Source organism: Vigna umbellata, chromosome 6 (assembly GCF_029865625.1).
Source record: "Vigna umbellata cultivar VRB3 chromosome 6, Vumbellata_1.0, whole genome shotgun sequence".
NCBI classification, from domain to species: Eukaryota; Viridiplantae; Streptophyta; class Magnoliopsida; order Fabales; family Fabaceae; genus Vigna; species Vigna umbellata.
The window spans coordinates 20,154,727-20,171,747 of NC_142170.1; the positions used below are offsets into that span (position 1 = coordinate 20,154,727).

The 17,021-nt window shown below is 38.8% G+C and overlaps 1 pseudogene; it reads right to left on the bottom strand.

Moving 5' to 3' along the window:
- Nucleotides 1-3,164: 3,164 nt before the first annotated feature.
- Nucleotides 3,165-11,524, bottom strand: LOC148196928 (putative E3 ubiquitin-protein ligase RHC2A pseudogene; annotated as a pseudogene).
- Nucleotides 11,525-17,021: the final 5,497 nt, after the last annotated feature.

The window sequence follows — 17,021 nt, forward strand, 5'->3', positions numbered from 1 at the left end:
AAATTCAACCAAAGTACATTCTCAATCAAATTCTATTGTGTTTAATCATGTCTATTCTTAAATCTCCTAACCAAGTTAAAAGTTAATCAATCAAAGTAAATTCTCAATTGATTATAGTTGAAATTATTACTACCAACCAAAGTACATTCTCAATTGATAGTAAAAACCATTTAATCATATGAAAGTTTCTAAATTAAATCAAAGTAGATTCTCAATTAAACCTAGAAACCCTAGAACTCATATAATCAATATGCATGTAGATTCAAACACATTATGATGGAAAAATCTTTGCTTTTAATTTGATAGAGAAATGAAAGACATAGAGAGAACAACTTAAATCAATAATCAAAATAAACAATTGCATTAACTCAATCTAACCTCAGAATCCATAATGGAATTACAGCAGAATTAGCCCTAGATGCTTAGCTCTCCATGAATGGAGTTGAATACAAGATGAAAGAAAAGTGAGAGGAGTATGAGAGAATGAATGTATGAAGTGAAGTCCCCTTTTCTGCCTCCCTTGGGTCTCTTTATATAGGCTTGATTGGGCTTGGACTTTGAATAGTTTGTTGATAAGATATTTTCTGTTGATATATTATATCTTTCAAATATTCATTAGATTAAATCAGTTTCAAAGAATATTTGATAGATATTAACTTAATTATCTTATATCCTATATCTTCCAAATAACTAAAAGATTTAGATAATGATAAAATTATTTGGAAGATATTTTCTGTTGATATTCCCAAATTAAATTCAACAACTGAATTTTATCTTTTAGATTTTCTGACTTTCCAAAATTGCACAAATACCCTGAAATTTCCTCTATCTGCACTTTAGCCCCTTCTGAATTTTCCAAATAAAATCTGACTTTGGGCCTTGAATTGCCATTTGGACCAATAAAACTTATATTCTCAGCTGCACAAATAAACATTAGAAAATCCAAGAATAATTTATGCATTAAAACTCACTTTTTACGTCTCTTTATTTTCCAAAGCCAATAATTCCAATCATCACAAATTCACTTAAAATAAACCATTTAAACACAATTATCCCATCAAAATTTTAATTTTCAAACATAAATGTGGGCATAAATATGCACTCATCAAGCACCCAACAGCTTAGGTTGGTGCCCAATGTTAGCGAACCCTAAAGCTTTTTGTAATGAGGGTGCCTAATGGTGTTACCTAGAGCTCAATGCCAAAGGCCATTGGAACCTATGCCCAACGGTACTCTCTATCATCCAACGCCCTAAAGTGAAAGTAGCCCCTGATTTGGAATTTAAAACTGGCACTTAGCGCCCCTTAGCATAGCTCAATGCCATGACATAGGCTATTTTAGACCCAATTCCAAAATATTTATGCATTGAGTCGAGTACTCGTGAAGTCATATACTTGTCATATAACCATGAAATACAATGTCAAGATCAACTAAAATTTACCATGTCTAAATCCCTCATGATATGGTTAATTCACTTATAGCATCTTCGTCCCAAATCCTGCTAGAGGAACCTCTTTTAACTCTCACCACCTAACCTTCATTCTCTATATGAGTACATGAGTTTAATAGAGTTAGGATGACTTCCTAACATGGACCCTACTCATGCATAACACTAGACAAATCAATATGGCATTCCACCTCATGAAAGACCATATACATATAATGCATACATCTTTATATAAATCATTCCATTGTTTTAGTATTCTTTCAACCTCTTAAACTTATCACCATTCCATAACATTGGTAATCCACAACAAAATTTCTAAATTTCAAACATATATCTTATTAATCAATCACAGACTCGCTCAACAAAATCATGTGCTCACTTAACGAGTTACTAATAGGGATGTACTCACTCAACGAATAAGTGACTCACTTAACAAGTCAAGCATTAGAACCAAAAACACATAAATTCACCTATCGAAGTTGGACTCACTTAATGAACAAATCGCTCTTGCCTCTCGGTCATTTTAAAGTTTCCTCTCACTCAACTATTTAGTCACTTGTTTAGTGACTCAAGTTTGGGAGCTTCTTTAAATCAAACTCGCTTAACGAACTCTGACTCATTCAACAAGTGAAAAGCTCTAATGCTCTTTGTGATCCTATTTTTTATGCTTTCTCGACGGAGATTTAGCTTGCCTAGCGAGTGTGCATTAATAAAAAAATCATGAAGTTTCCAATTTAGCCCATCTCACTCTTTTTACACATTTCTTGGTTCTTAAAACATAGGATAATGATACTTTGGCAACATTTTTTTGGCAACATTTTAACATCATCTACGTGTCATTCTATGATTGGTTCAAAATTATTCCACAATCAATAATAATAATCATAAACACCAACATGGACCAATCACAGAATGACACGTAGATGATGTTAAAATGTTGTCAAAAAGATATTGTCAAAGTATCATTATCCTAAAACATATGTACACCATTAGATTTCCACATTAGATTTTTAGAGGTAGACTAATTTGACCAATATGAGTCTCCTTAATGGTTCATTTCACTACATTATATAAGTATTGCATAGATTTCAATCAATTCAACTAATTACATAATTTCATTCGTATATAAATTTATTTTATTCAAGCACAATTCTAAATATTTTTTTCCCGTCAATTCATTCATACTAAATATAATAGATAAATTCAACCAAGTAATATTAGAATAAAACATTATTAGCTTCTCTTACCTTAAGTAAAAAACCTTATAGTTCAAAAATGTTCCTTAGAACTCTATTTCTCATAGGATGATCTAACTAAATAATTAAAACCCCAATAAAAATTATAAACATATCCTTCTAATAACAAACAAAAAGAGAGTTTCACTTTAAACTATTTTGAGTCATATGCGTTAAACCATAAGTCATATGTAATCCAAAAAGTTCGAACTCAAAAAGGAACAAAAAGTGAACTTACTCTATTTTTAGTGATGAATTTGTAAAGTTTTCTCTTAAGATCTATGGTCTCTAATAGGACTGGGCATAGTTCAATAAACTGTACTGTAACTATAGTTAACCATACTATAATGTACTTAAAAACACTAAATTTGTTTTGACTAAAAACTAAATAAACTATTCTATAGTACAATTAAAATAAACTGAACTTTACAGAGTTTGAGTACAGTTAACTGAACCACAGATTTTTCTTTTAATAAAAAATTTCACCCCAAATTGAAAACCTTCGAAGCTAGCCATGGTAAGATGCATTCAGAGTGATATATATGCTTACACGACATTTCCCTCACCGCGGTACCTAATTCAAAAGCTTCTTTGCACACTGATGGACAAATTTGTAAGCACCAAAATATGATGTCACAAACTTGTTTCACAATCGGCAAGTATGACCGAATCGTTCAAGTAATAAAACTTGGTAAGACCAAGTATCGTTCTTCCCAAAGGACTCACGGCCTAGTTTAGTTATGTGGTTTCTTGATTAACTAAGACTTACAAACGAAATATTTGAGTTTAAAATGCAAGACAGAAAATAAACATGTATGCATGAATTTTGATCAATGGCAAAGACAAAAGATAAACACTTTCAATGGAATATATGAATGAATATGTTGTTGGGGGTCAATTTCATCTCATCCACTCTCATATATTTTAGGAATTCCTCTTTCAAATCATCATTGTTAATGCCACTCTCTAATGTACCATTCTAGATGGCTTCTCCCTAATCAAATAGTTCATACAATTCCTAGCATTCCTAATGATTAGTTCATGAGTGCAGGAGCTTAAGGCAACCAATATAATGTTGTCAGTAAAATATTGGGAGAAATTCCCCGGTTCTAGATTTCCCCGTACGTGTCCGTATCAACAAAACCAATAATCATGCATTAGAATGAGTTAAACAATGCAAGCATTGAGCAAAGAGGAAAAACCCTAACTAATGATGAAAAGAAAGCATATGTCTTAATTCAAAGATGTATTCAACAAATCCATATATGAGAGCTTCAAGAGATTACATTGATTCCCCAACAAACATACAAGGTTTAGTTCACCATATTCATGGTGAACCTAGATGAATAACAATGAAAGTATGAAAGAATAAACCCAATAAAGGTGAAGAGGTAGCCTGAGCATCCAAGATCCTCCTTCAAAGGGGTGAAAGAGAGAGTGTTTGCCTCGTTTCTGCCAAAGATCCTAACTAAAGGACGTGCAAGCCCTTATATACTAATCTAGAGTTACAAAAGATTACAAAAGCCCAAGCCCAAAAAGTGCCGCTCAGCGCCATTTACCGCTCAGCGGTGGTTACGCGTCTTCTTTCTTCCCCTCAGCGGCCATTTGCCCCTCAGCGGTTCCAACGCCACCTCTTGAGTGCCGCTCAGCGGTAGTTTGCCGCTGAGCGGTGCCTTCGACTTCTCCTTTTTGCACTCTTTCTTGTCTTTTCTAATGTCCTCTCTCTTATTCTTCACTTCTTTCACCAAATTCACCTCAAAACCTGCACAAAAACACTTAAATCAAGCATAAACCTGTCCAGCTCTCTTATTTCTGAAAATATAAACAAAAGGCATGATTTCAAGCTAGTTTCTAAGTCTAAAGGTTGCTTTTAGTATCACTTTTAAGCATGAAAATAACAGTTTTTCAACTGTTATCACAACCCCAAACTTAGAAATTTGCTTGTCCTCAAGCAAACAAAATGTAACTCCATCTCCAACCAATTCATATGATGGTTCACTCATTCAAAATCCTCTTTTCAAGATAAGTAATAACTTCACTCAAACTTATGACCAAGAGTTAATTCAAGATGTGCACATGCTTTAGTGTTCACAAAGTCATTTAAATTCCAACAAATGCTATTTTTCATGAATGATCAATCAATTAAGCATGGATGTTCATGTGCTTATGGAATATTTCCTCACTAGGTAAAGTGTTTCACTCAACACACAAGTGTATAAGAGGTAAAGTGTTTCACTCAACACACAAGTGTATAAGAGGTAAAGTGTTTCACTCATTCACTCCACTATCACAATGTCACATGAATCAACTTTGCCTTTCATTTAACCACAATCAAATACATTCACAAGCATGCATCATCACAAGGACTTTTCAATGGCTTATAATGTGGCTGGGCTAACAAGAAATTTGGTTTTTCTGGATCACAAAATCCTTGAGTTAAGAGAGTCATAACAACACAATCTTCTTATTCATTCCCAACTTTCTTTTGCCTTTGCTTTTGTATTTGCATTGAGCTTTGCTTCTTTTTTTTTTTTTTCTTTTCTTTGCATATTCTTACTTTTTAGCTGTTAGCTCAATGTTTTTTCCTTTTTCATGTTTCCCCAATAACCCCAAACTTGAACATTTAACAATACCACACAAGATCTTCTACTTAACTCAAGGTAAAGATTTTCAATCAAGGGTGTTCAGTGTATATTTAAGGCTAAGGGTTCAAAGGATAGAACACAACGTGTTCTCTTTTAGAAGGCTAACTTTATGAATTTGGCCAATAAAAAGGGTTTCAAAAACACGGCCTTTGATCATATGATGCAAAACAAGCAATTGATTCAATCATAGAAAACCTGGGCAAAGTCATTCATGCTTTCAAAGTAATAGCATTCAACAATAATAACTCTGGAGCTCAAAACCTCACATATAAGCTCATTCACATTTGACATGCACATGCTGCTTAATTTCACAATCACAATCATGATATTATGCATTTGTTCACAAAGCTTGTGAATCACCTGTATAAGCATTTTAATGTGCACATCATCTCAACATCAATCAATCAATAAGCATCATCAAGCATTACTTATCACACAATCACAGTTAATAGCAAACCATCATAACAAACCAGGTGTTCAATAGAGTACATCAAACCTTAATCTAAAAACAAAAACAAATAAGTTCAGAAAACTTAAACCACAAAAGCATAATCATATGATAGCATTCATCAGTAAATGCTATCTCAGCTCCTCATCAGTCCGAGCTCTCTGTATCTTCCTCTTCCTCTTCATCATCATCTTCATCAACTGCATCCTCCTCCTCAGCTTCATCTTCCTCCATATCTTTGGCTGAAGCTTCAGCTGCTCCAGCTCCTCCATATACTGGTTCTTCTGGCCAAGCTACCACATTATGGAATTCATCCATAGTCCACCTGTGTGCTGGAGGGGTATCATACATCCCCACTATCATCTCAGCCGTGGCCACCTGCCCTCTGTGGATGGACTGCAACTGAGCACCTATAAGAGACATATACATGTCCCTCATCTGGAATGGTTCTGCCTCATGAGTATCAGCAGAAGTCCTGCTCTGTGCTGGCCTTCTCTCTCTACGAGCCTGGCGTGGTGGCACTGGCTGGGCTGCCTCCTCTCCTCCACAATACTGTCTGTAATAGGCCTCATCTATAGCTTTTCTTGGCCTCTCAAATGGTGGAACAGAAGTGTCCACCCGAGCTAGCTTGCAAAGGTGAGTGATCAAAGAAGGATGTCCCAGTGGTGCTTTGTTGTTTGAGGTGTTAGCACACACACTAATCTCATCAGCTATCACCTGCCCAATATTAACATTCAAGTTTCTGATAACACAGTAGATGAATAGTGCCCTGCTGAGAGTAATATCTGACACATGTGAACATGGCTGAATGTTGGCATGAGAAAACGCCATCCAATACTTTGCAAGAGGAGTCAAATCTGTCCTCCTAATGTTAACCACTGAGCCAGATCTATTCCTTTGGAAGTGTCCTCCAGGTATACACAATACTCTCTCCACATCCTCATAATCAGCACCTTCCTCCATGCTAAGAGCAAACTGGCATTGCTCACCAGCCCACACAGTATCCAGAAAGTTATTTATGGAGTCAGGATCATACCTGATAGCATGGCCTCTAACATAGCCTAAATAATTCTCAGCTGGATAATCACCAATCTTCTTTGCATTGGTGTAGAATTCTTTCACCACAGCTATGTTGGCAGGTGCTGGATAAGTGGCTAGCTTCCCCCAATCATTCCCTAACACTTGCTCTCCAAATTGAGGAGCAAAGTTAGGTATCATTCCAACCTTTCTCTCCATTAGAAGTCTCCTGTCCTGAACCACCCTAAAGTGCTTCTCATGTTTCCTAGAGAGGAACCTGCCATTATGGGGCTGCTCTGGTTCCTTTTCCTTTCTCTTGGTTGCCATGGTTTTCAATCTCTTTCCTGAAGAGGATGCCATTCCTGCATTCAAACATAAATCCAAAACCACAGAACATGATGTTAATCATTAGTAAACACAAAACAAAACTCCTTTTGAAGCTAAACCACCGCTGAGGGCCAGAATTTCCCCTCAGCGCCACCAGTGCCACATTCAAACACGCAATAAACCAGAAAAAACAAATCTGGCAGAGTGCCGCTCAGCGGTAAATGCCGCTCAGCGGTGATCTGCAGATTTTTGCAAATCTCTTTTTAAAACAGTCCTAACTCCACCCAAATGCAATTTTCAGTTTTCCAGTTCATAATCAAGCAGTTTAATCGGTTCAAACATCAAATATATCATCAAATCATGCATAGAAACTAAAACCCCTAAGTATTCATGCTTTGACAATCACATTCAAATTCAAGAACCCTAGAATGAACAAAATGCATTTTACTTACTTGGGTGGAGATGCTAGATGATATGAGAATGCTTCCAAACTAGAATGCTCTCTTCCAACCCCAAACTTTGATGGCACACTAGTATAAAAGTGAGTGGAAGAGAAATCTTCTAAAGAGGGAAGAGTAGAAAGATGTGGAAAACCTAGGAGAAGAGGTGTGGAAGTGTTTATGCATAGAAGAACTTGAAAGAGTGTAAAAACGTGCAGCTTAGGGTTTAAAAATACCCCAATGGGCTCGGGTTCCGCTAAGGGGAACTTAAGCCCATCTGCGTTAGTACCGCTCAGCGGTAAATGCCGCTCAGCGGCACTTTCGTGATGTGCCCTTCTCCTTCTTTTCTTGACCTACGTGCCTTCCTAGCATACCCCTCATAGGTTCCCTGCAATTCAATGTTAAAAATGCTTATGCAAACCCTAACTAAAATAGACAAACAGAAAACAATCAATCAACTGGGTTGCCTCCCAGGTAGCGCTTGTTTAACGTCACGAGCCTGACCCAAAATCCACCAACACCCATCAGTAGGTGTTTCAAACTTACCAGCACCCATCAGTAGGTGCAAAATTTTCTCACCAACACCCATCAGTAGGTGTTACAAACCTAACATCCTTCAGTAGATGCTGGATCCAACAAAAATATTTACAAAACTAATGTTCACAAATTAAAAATTACAAAACCAAATCAAAAGTTTTTAAATTCACTGGGTTGCCTCCCAGCAAGCGCTCTTTTAACGTCATTAGCTTGACCCAGTAAAGCTCAAGTTCCTTCTTCTTTTTCTTCTTCTTCCTACTGAACTTCTTCAGAAATTTGATCAAACCAGGAACCTGTTGCAGTGTCTCAATCATAGGAACTTTAATCTCCAATTTCTTGAAGATTTCCATGAAGCACTTAAATTTCTTTTCCTTCCTATGATTCTTCTTTAGATGAGGATGTGATTTTTCATGTGATTTCTTCTTCTTTCCTCTCATCTTCTTTTTCTTCCTTTTTCTCTCCCTAAATTTTCTCTTTTTCTCTTCTTTTATTTTTTTCTTCCTTTCTCTTTTTCTCCTCAACTTCTTTATCTTCACACAAATTTTCTTTCTCTCTTTTCTCTCAACCAATTCTTTTTCTTTTTCTTCATCTTTATCTTTCTCACTCAACTCTTCTTTCTCTTTTCTCTCTACCCTTTCCTCATCTCCCTCTAATTTTTCCTCATCAAGAATCTTGTCACTTTCAGTGATAATGACTTGCCCTTCCTCCTTAAGGTTAACATCAGTATTAACATCATCATTTAATATCTGACTAATGTGACGAAGTTGCATCTCCATTCTTTTACATGATTCTTCAATGCTTTTCTGAGTAGAGTCGGAATTTTTCAAAAATCGTTGAAGGGTGTCCTCCAACCTATCCAAACTTCCTGATAGAAAGGGTTGTTGCTGCCATTGTTGTTGTGGTTGGTTCTCAAATTGTCCAGCAGCTTGCCAAAATTGGCTTTGATCCATGCTTGAGTGAGGTTCCCACCATTGGTTGAGATTACTTTGGTAGAATTGAGTGCCCCTATAATTAAACTCTTGACCAAATTGCATTCTGCAGACATTAGGCACAAAACCCTAAAAACAATTGTTAGCACAAAAAGATAGAGAAAAGAAAATAAAGATTGAAAAGATATAAGAAGATAAGAGATTTAGAAGATAGAATCAAATAAAATAAAACCTAATCTAAAAAATAAAATCTAATCTAAAAGATAAAATAAAATAAAATCTAACCTAACCTAAAAGATAGAATAAGAATAAAATAAAATCTAACCTAAAAAGATAAAAAGATAAAATCTAATAAAATAAAATAAAATCTAAAAAAATAAAAATAAAATCTAACCTAAAAAAAATCTAATCTAATCTAACCTAAAATAAAATCAAATCAAATAAAAACCGAAAAATAAAAAACAGAAAATAAAAATAGAAAACAGAAAAACAGAAAACAGAAAAATAAAATAAAATCAAATAAAATACAAACTGAAAAATATAAACAGAAAAATAAAATAAAATTAAAAAAATTCGAAATTTAAATTAAAAATAAAAAAATAAGTCAAAGATAATCAATAATCACACAAATTAACCAGTTAAACCACGAGTCCCCGGCAACGGCGCCAAAAACTTGATGGACAAATTTGTAAGCACCAAAATATGATGTCACAAACTTGTTTCACAATCGGCAAGTATGACCGAATCGTTCAAGTAATAAAACTTGGTAAGACCAAGTATCGTTCTTCCCAAAGGACTCACGGCCTAGTTTAGTTATGTGGTTTCTTGATTAACTAAGACTTACAAACGAAATATTTGAGTTTAAAATGCAAGACAGAAAATAAACATGTATGCATGAATTTTGATCAATGGCAAAGACAAAAGATAAACACTTTCAATGGAATATATGAATGAATATGTTGTTGGGGGTCAATTTCATCTCATCCACTCTCATATATTTTAGGAATTCCTCTTTCAAATCATCATTGTTAATGCCACTCTCTAATGTACCATTCTAGATGGCTTCTCCCTAATCAAATAGTTCATACAATTCCTAGCATTCCTAATGATTAGTTCATGAGTGCAGGAGCTTAAGGCAACCAATATAATGTTGTCAGTAAAATATTGGGAGAAATTCCCCGGTTCTAGATTTCCCCGTACGTGTCCGTATCAACAAAACCAATAATCATGCATTAGAATGAGTTAAACAATGCAAGCATTGAGCAAAGAGGAAAAACCCTAACTAATGATGAAAAGAAAGCATATGTCTTAATTCAAAGATGTATTCAACAAATCCATATATGAGAGCTTCAAGAGATTACATTGATTCCCCAACAAACATACAAGGTTTAGTTCACCATATTCATGGTGAACCTAGATGAATAACAATGAAAGTATGAAAGAATAAACCCAATAAAGGTGAAGAGGTAGCCTGAGCATCCAAGATCCTCCTTCAAAGGGGTGAAAGAGAGAGTGTTTGCCTCGTTTCTGCCAAAGATCCTAACTAAAGGACGTGCAAGCCCTTATATACTAATCTAGAGTTACAAAAGATTACAAAAGCCCAAGCCCAAAAAGTGCCGCTCAGCGCCATTTACCGCTCAGCGGTGGTTACGCGTCTTCTTTCTTCCCCTCAGCGGCCATTTGCCCCTCAGCGGTTCCAACGCCACCTCTTGAGTGCCGCTCAGCGGTAGTTTGCCGCTGAGCGGTGCCTTCGACTTCTCCTTTTTGCACTCTTTCTTGTCTTTTCTAATGTCCTCTCTCTTATTCTTCACTTCTTTCACCAAATTCACCTCAAAACCTGCACAAAAACACTTAAATCAAGCATAAACCTGTCCAGCTCTCTTATTTCTGAAAATATAAACAAAAGGCATGATTTCAAGCTAGTTTCTAAGTCTAAAGGTTGCTTTTAGTATCACTTTTAAGCATGAAAATAACAGTTTTTCAACTGTTATCACACACCGCACAGTGTGATTCCATGGCTAAGTGAGTGTTATCAATTTCGATGGTTGGTAAGGAATCTATGGCTGCTTTTGACGCAGGAGCGTGCTCATACCTTCCAATACCGTTGATCTCAATCTGAGACAGTTGCTCCAGAAGCCTATCGAATCCAAATCCGAGTAGAAACTCTGACATGCTCGGAGGCAAGGGTCTCAAGCCAGAACCGACACCATCGTCGTAGAAGAGCTCAAAGCCTCGACTTTCCTCCTTGCTGGTAGCGGAGGTGGCAGTTGCGCGGCCGCGGAGGACGATAACGGGGTTGAAGGGGGAGCGGTCACCACCGTTGTGGCGGGTGTGACGCAGGAAGGGACGGACAGCGTTGTCGGAGGCAGGACGCTGGCCGATCATGTACATGGCGGCAGCAGGAAAGCGACGACGGCGAGGGTCGACGTGGACTGAGCGTGGCGGGTGTTCGATTTCTTCGATGAATCTGCAGTCGTAGTCGAGACAGACCACAGATGTTAGGATTCAAGTTTAATTTCTTAGTTGCTGCCAGGGTAGTATTATTGTTGATGTTTTCTGTACCAGTTTACTGAATTGTACTAGTGTATCTGAACTAAAAACTAGTTCAGTTCAATTTCTTTGAACTATTTTTTAGTTCAGTTCAGTTCACTTGAACTATTTTATAGTTAACTACAATTATTTATAGTATAGTGCACTGAACTGCATTTTGCCCACCCCTAGTCTCTAACCTTGAAAAGAATAAAAAATGAAGTTTGAATTATAAAATAAAGGTAGATAATAACTTTATAAAAAAATTACTATAGATATTATGATTTTTTATAAAATGGACTCATTCATATAAATTTTATTTATAGTTTTGATATTTTATTAATAAAATAATAAAATAATCAAATATCATATTTTTAAAATCACAACTATTCCTAGATTAATTTTTAAGTGTTTACATAAATATTTTTAAAATACATAGTAAAATTTATTATTTTATATTTGAATTAAGAAAATTAGTTTATTAATTTTAATGTATTTAATTTTATAAAAGTAATTAATTATTTTCATGTTTGATTCTACTCTCATATTATTTGTTTTTGTAAAAATAACATACAACATAAAAAATAATTTTTTATTTATTATATTTAAATTTTCTGTATTTTATAGTTGTTTTGTCATTATAAATTTATTGTGTTTTATTAGATCAAATTATTGGTACTATAAATTATTATTATGAATTATTACTGTAATGTTTATTTCTATTTAGAAATGGTTTGTTGAAATTAAATTATCATTGTTTAAAAGTAAATATTTATTACTTTAAATGTCTATAGCATATTTATTGTTACATTGGTATTTAATTTTGTTATAAAATTTTAATTATATTGTTTGTAATGTATTATTCTACTACTATTTCTATTATTATTATTATTATTATTATTATTATTATTATTATTATTATCATTAAAAAGATTGAATAAAATTAAGATTATTTATTATGACTTGAAACATGTTATGTTTGAAAATTTCATTAAAAAAAACTTCATATTTTCTCTTTATTTATTTGTTATTTTAATTTGTGAAGTATTGTGTGAAATTTCTTAAATTAAGGAAAACGTGTCAAAAATCTCAAATTATAAAAAAAGATGTAATAAATAAACTTAAAAAATAAAATTTTATTGTTCTTAAAAAATAATAAATTTATTAAATAACTATCTAAATTAAAAAGTACATTTGAGTAATAATATTTTTTAATTAAAGACTTCTTGTATTTATTATGGTTTGGGTTCATATTCCCCCTTATTTTTAAGGGTAAATAATAACTTTAATAATTAGTAATTGAACTAGGTTGAATCACATGACAAACTAAAATTTACACTTCAACCAAAATTTTATTTATGTTCTATATGTATTTAAATATTCCAGATTAAAAACAGAGTAATTAATTAATACAAAATGCTACAAATGCTAAAAGTGGAGAACAAAAAGCTTAGTTACTTATTTTAGAAAAGGAGTTTTAATTGTAGAAAGGATGTTAATTAGTTTTTGGTATTAATTTACATATGTTTAAAACAAACATATTCTTTTTAGTTTCAGTAGGGACCGGACGCCAGATAGGTCGGGCGTCTACATTACACTAAACGCGCTATTCTGGTTCGTCATCAAAGGATCGATGCAACAAATCGGACGTCCAGACGTTCGAGATCACGCGATTTTATCTCATCATCCGGCTACACTACAAAGGCCGGCCGGACATGCCGTTTTATTACACATGACGCGCCCATAGGGGTCGGCCGTGATTTTACCTCATCAGCCGGATACATTATGAAGGCCGGCTGGACACGCCGTTTGTTACACATGACGCCCATAGGGGCCGGCCGATCCAAGAGCCAAACTTAGGAGACCGGCCGGCCATACTGCTAATTAGTCAGGTTTAAGGTAAGTTGAGGTTAAAAGCTATTGGACTGAATTTGGGCTGTGATTAACTTTTCACTAATCCCAAGCCCATAGCGAAAACTATAAATACAGATCCAGGGTGAGTGGTAGATAGGTTGCATTTACTGCACATTTATTACTATTCGATAGAAAAACGCCATTGCTCTCAACTGACTTTGGCATCGGAGAATCTTTCGCAGGTCTCCCACCCCCAGACTGAAGAGAAAATTGAGGAGCGAGTACGGAGGACCGGACATACGAAATACAAGCAGAGGAGGACGTGGAGATATTGGACGACACAGCCCTACACATTTGAAACATTTGGCGCCCACCATGGGGCCGTGTAGTTCTATAAACCCAATGGTGACCACGAGAAATATGAGTATGGATGACCCGATTGAGATAATCAGAGTTCTACAACAGAAGATGGACGAGATGCAACAACGTCATGAGGACGAGCTGGCGGCGGTAAAGACCGATTGTGAGGCCCGGTTAGCCCGGGAGATCGGAGGAAAGGACGGGGAAGACGAGCGGGAAAAGGAGAAGGGAAAAGCCACCGCAGAGGAACACACGGGACAGGACACCGGGCGTGACAAGACTTGGAGGCCAATAGAATCCGAGGCCGAAGGGAGCAAACCTAAGTCAGTGCAAGCGGAGAGCGCGGTCGAGGATAGGCGGATGGTGGTGAAGCCGGAGCCTTCATCCACGCTATTGCTTCCCTTCGCCCAAAACATAATGGACGTTCAGATTTCGGAACAGTTCATGGCACTGCAATTCAAAATGTATGACAGGACTACGGATCCCGAGGTTCACATCAAAACGTTCTCAAACGCCATGGCGTTCAGAACAGGCAACGACGCCATTTGGAAAACGAAGCACTGGAATGATTTAACTCTCTACCCCCCAACTCTATAGAGAATTTCGTCGGCCTTAAACGGCTGTTCAACCAGCAATTCGCGGCCAACAGCACGCAAGACTTGACCGTGTTCGAATTGGTCACCCTCAAGCAGGGAAAAGAAGAAACACTGAGAGCGTTCATGGACTGGTATCAGAAGATCGTCCAGCGAGTGAAGGCTTTAAGCCCCGAGCTCGCCCTTCATTACATCCTCCCGGCTCTTAAGCCGGGACCGTTTAAAGACAGCGTCTGTCGACGGGCCACCAAAACGATGGAAGAGTTGAGAGAACGAGCGGCAAACGAGATAAGGGTAGAAGAGATGGAATTATCTTACAAGAAGGAAAGCTAGGAGTTTAGGGGGGAAAGGACGGACGGTGGGAAGCCTAGCAGTTCGGCTGGAAAGTTGGCCGACCAGAGACAGAAGGAACCAAGACGGGGGCCCCGCTTTCAACAGTATACCCCCCTGAACTCCCCAAGGGAGAAGATTCTCCGGGAGGCATTGAGCACGGATTTGCTCCCCGAGCCGATGAAGCGACCAACTCCATCGGGAGCGGACGGGAGCAAACATTGCGCCTATCACAAGAATATGGGCCACACTACCGAGGAATGTGTGACCCTTAAAGACAAAATCGAAGAGCTGATCCGGGCAAGGAAGCTCAAGGAATACATCCGCAACGATCGTCCTCAAGCACCCGCGGAGCGGCCCGCCCAGCAGCCGGCATACAGGTCTGATAGGCCCAGGAATGATAGGGTCGAACGTCCCCACTCCGAGCGACAACGTAGCAGAGCAGGAGTCGCGAACGTCCCCTTCGAGGACACATCAATACCATTTCGGGAGGTTTTGCTAGGGGGGTCGTCATTGTCCGCCCGAAAGCGCCACGTGCGGGCCCTACAGTCCGTACATTCGGTGGGCAAGTCACGTCGCACAATGCCGGCCATCACCTTCTCGGATGAAGATTTCCACGCGCCCGATCCCGATCAGGATGACCCGATAGTTATAACTGTTGAGATCGCCCGCTACGGTGTTAGCAAGGTCTTGGTGGACCAGGGGAGCTCGGTGAATATCCTCTACTGGAAGACCTTCCAGCAGATGGACATCTCAGAAGATCTCATCGTTCCCTACAACGGACAAATCGTAGGCTTCGCGGGAGAAAGGGTAGACACCCGAGGTTACGTGGAGTTAAGGACGAGGTTGGGGACCGGGCGGTCCAACGAAGAGAGGAGGGTCCAGTATCTGCTGGTCGAAGCCAACACCTCGTACAACGTGTTGCTCGGTCGACCATGCCTGAACGCCTTCGGGGCGATCATATCCACACCCCATCTCACAATGAAGTATCCCTCCGAGAAGGGAACCATATGCACTGTCCGCGCAGACCAGAAAACGGCCCGGGAATGCTATGCCGCCGGTTTGAAGTTGCACACCCGACAAGGGAAACGGAGGGCGACCGGTTCCGAGGTCGCCATGGCCGACCTTGACCCGAGGACGAACACGGAAGATCGGCTGGAACCGATGGGAGAAACCCAACCCGTCCTGATAGGGAAGAACCCCTCCCAGACGACTACCATGGCTCGGGGATTGGAGCCCGGGGTGGAGGAAGAACTTAGGTCGCTCCTGTGGAAGAATAGGGACTTGTTCGCATGGACAGCGGCCGACATGTCGGGGATCCACCCTACGGTCATGTGTCATAAGCTGGCAATGTTCAAGGAGGCCCGTCGGTGGCTCAGAAGAAGCGGCGGATGGGCGAAGAAAAGCGGAAAGCCGTCGAAGATGAGGTGGGAAAGCTGAAGGAGGCAGGCTTTGTCCGGGAGGTCACCTACACTACTTGGTTAGCTAACGTGGTGATGGTAAAAAAGACCAGTGGGCAGTGGCGCATGTGCACTGACCACACCGACTTGAACAAGGCCTGCCCAAAAGATTCTCATCCCTTACCCAGCATAGACGCATTGGTGGACGACGCCTCTGGACATCAGATGCTAAGCTTCCTGGACGCGTATTCTGGGTATAACTAGATACTGATGTATGGGCTGGACCGAGAAAAGACGACCTTCATCACGGAGAGGGCGAACTTCTGTTACGAAGTAATGCCCTTCGATTTGAAGAATGTCGGGGCTACCTATCTGCGGCTGATGGACCGGATCTTCCAGGAGCAAATAGGCAGGTGCATGGAAGTTTAGGTGGACGACATGGTCCTCCGTTCGGTGGACGGAGTTGGCCACGTCAGGGACCTGGAGGAGGTCTTTCACCAAGTTAGGAAGTTCGGGATGCGAATAAACCCGGCCAAGTGCACATTCGGGGTAGCCGCCAGAAAATTCCTGGGTTTCATGCTTACATCCAGAGGGATTGAGGCTAATCCTGATAAATGCGAGGCGGTACTGCAGATGCAGAGCCCGGCCACCCTTAAAGAAGTCCATAGGCTCATCGGACGCCTCACAGCGTTATCGCAATTCATCCCTAAGCTCGCTGAGAGGGTCAAACCCGTCCTGCGGAGGATGAGGAAGGGAGTCGGCCCCGTATGGGACGCCGAGTGCGAACAAGTCTTTCAGGATGTCAAAACCATCCTGCTTAACCCGCCTATGATGAATCGCCCCGTACCAGGAGAAGATCTACACGTCTTCCTGGGCGTGTCAGAGTTGACCGTCAGCGCCGTGTTGATGTAGGAACGGCCCCAACCTAGG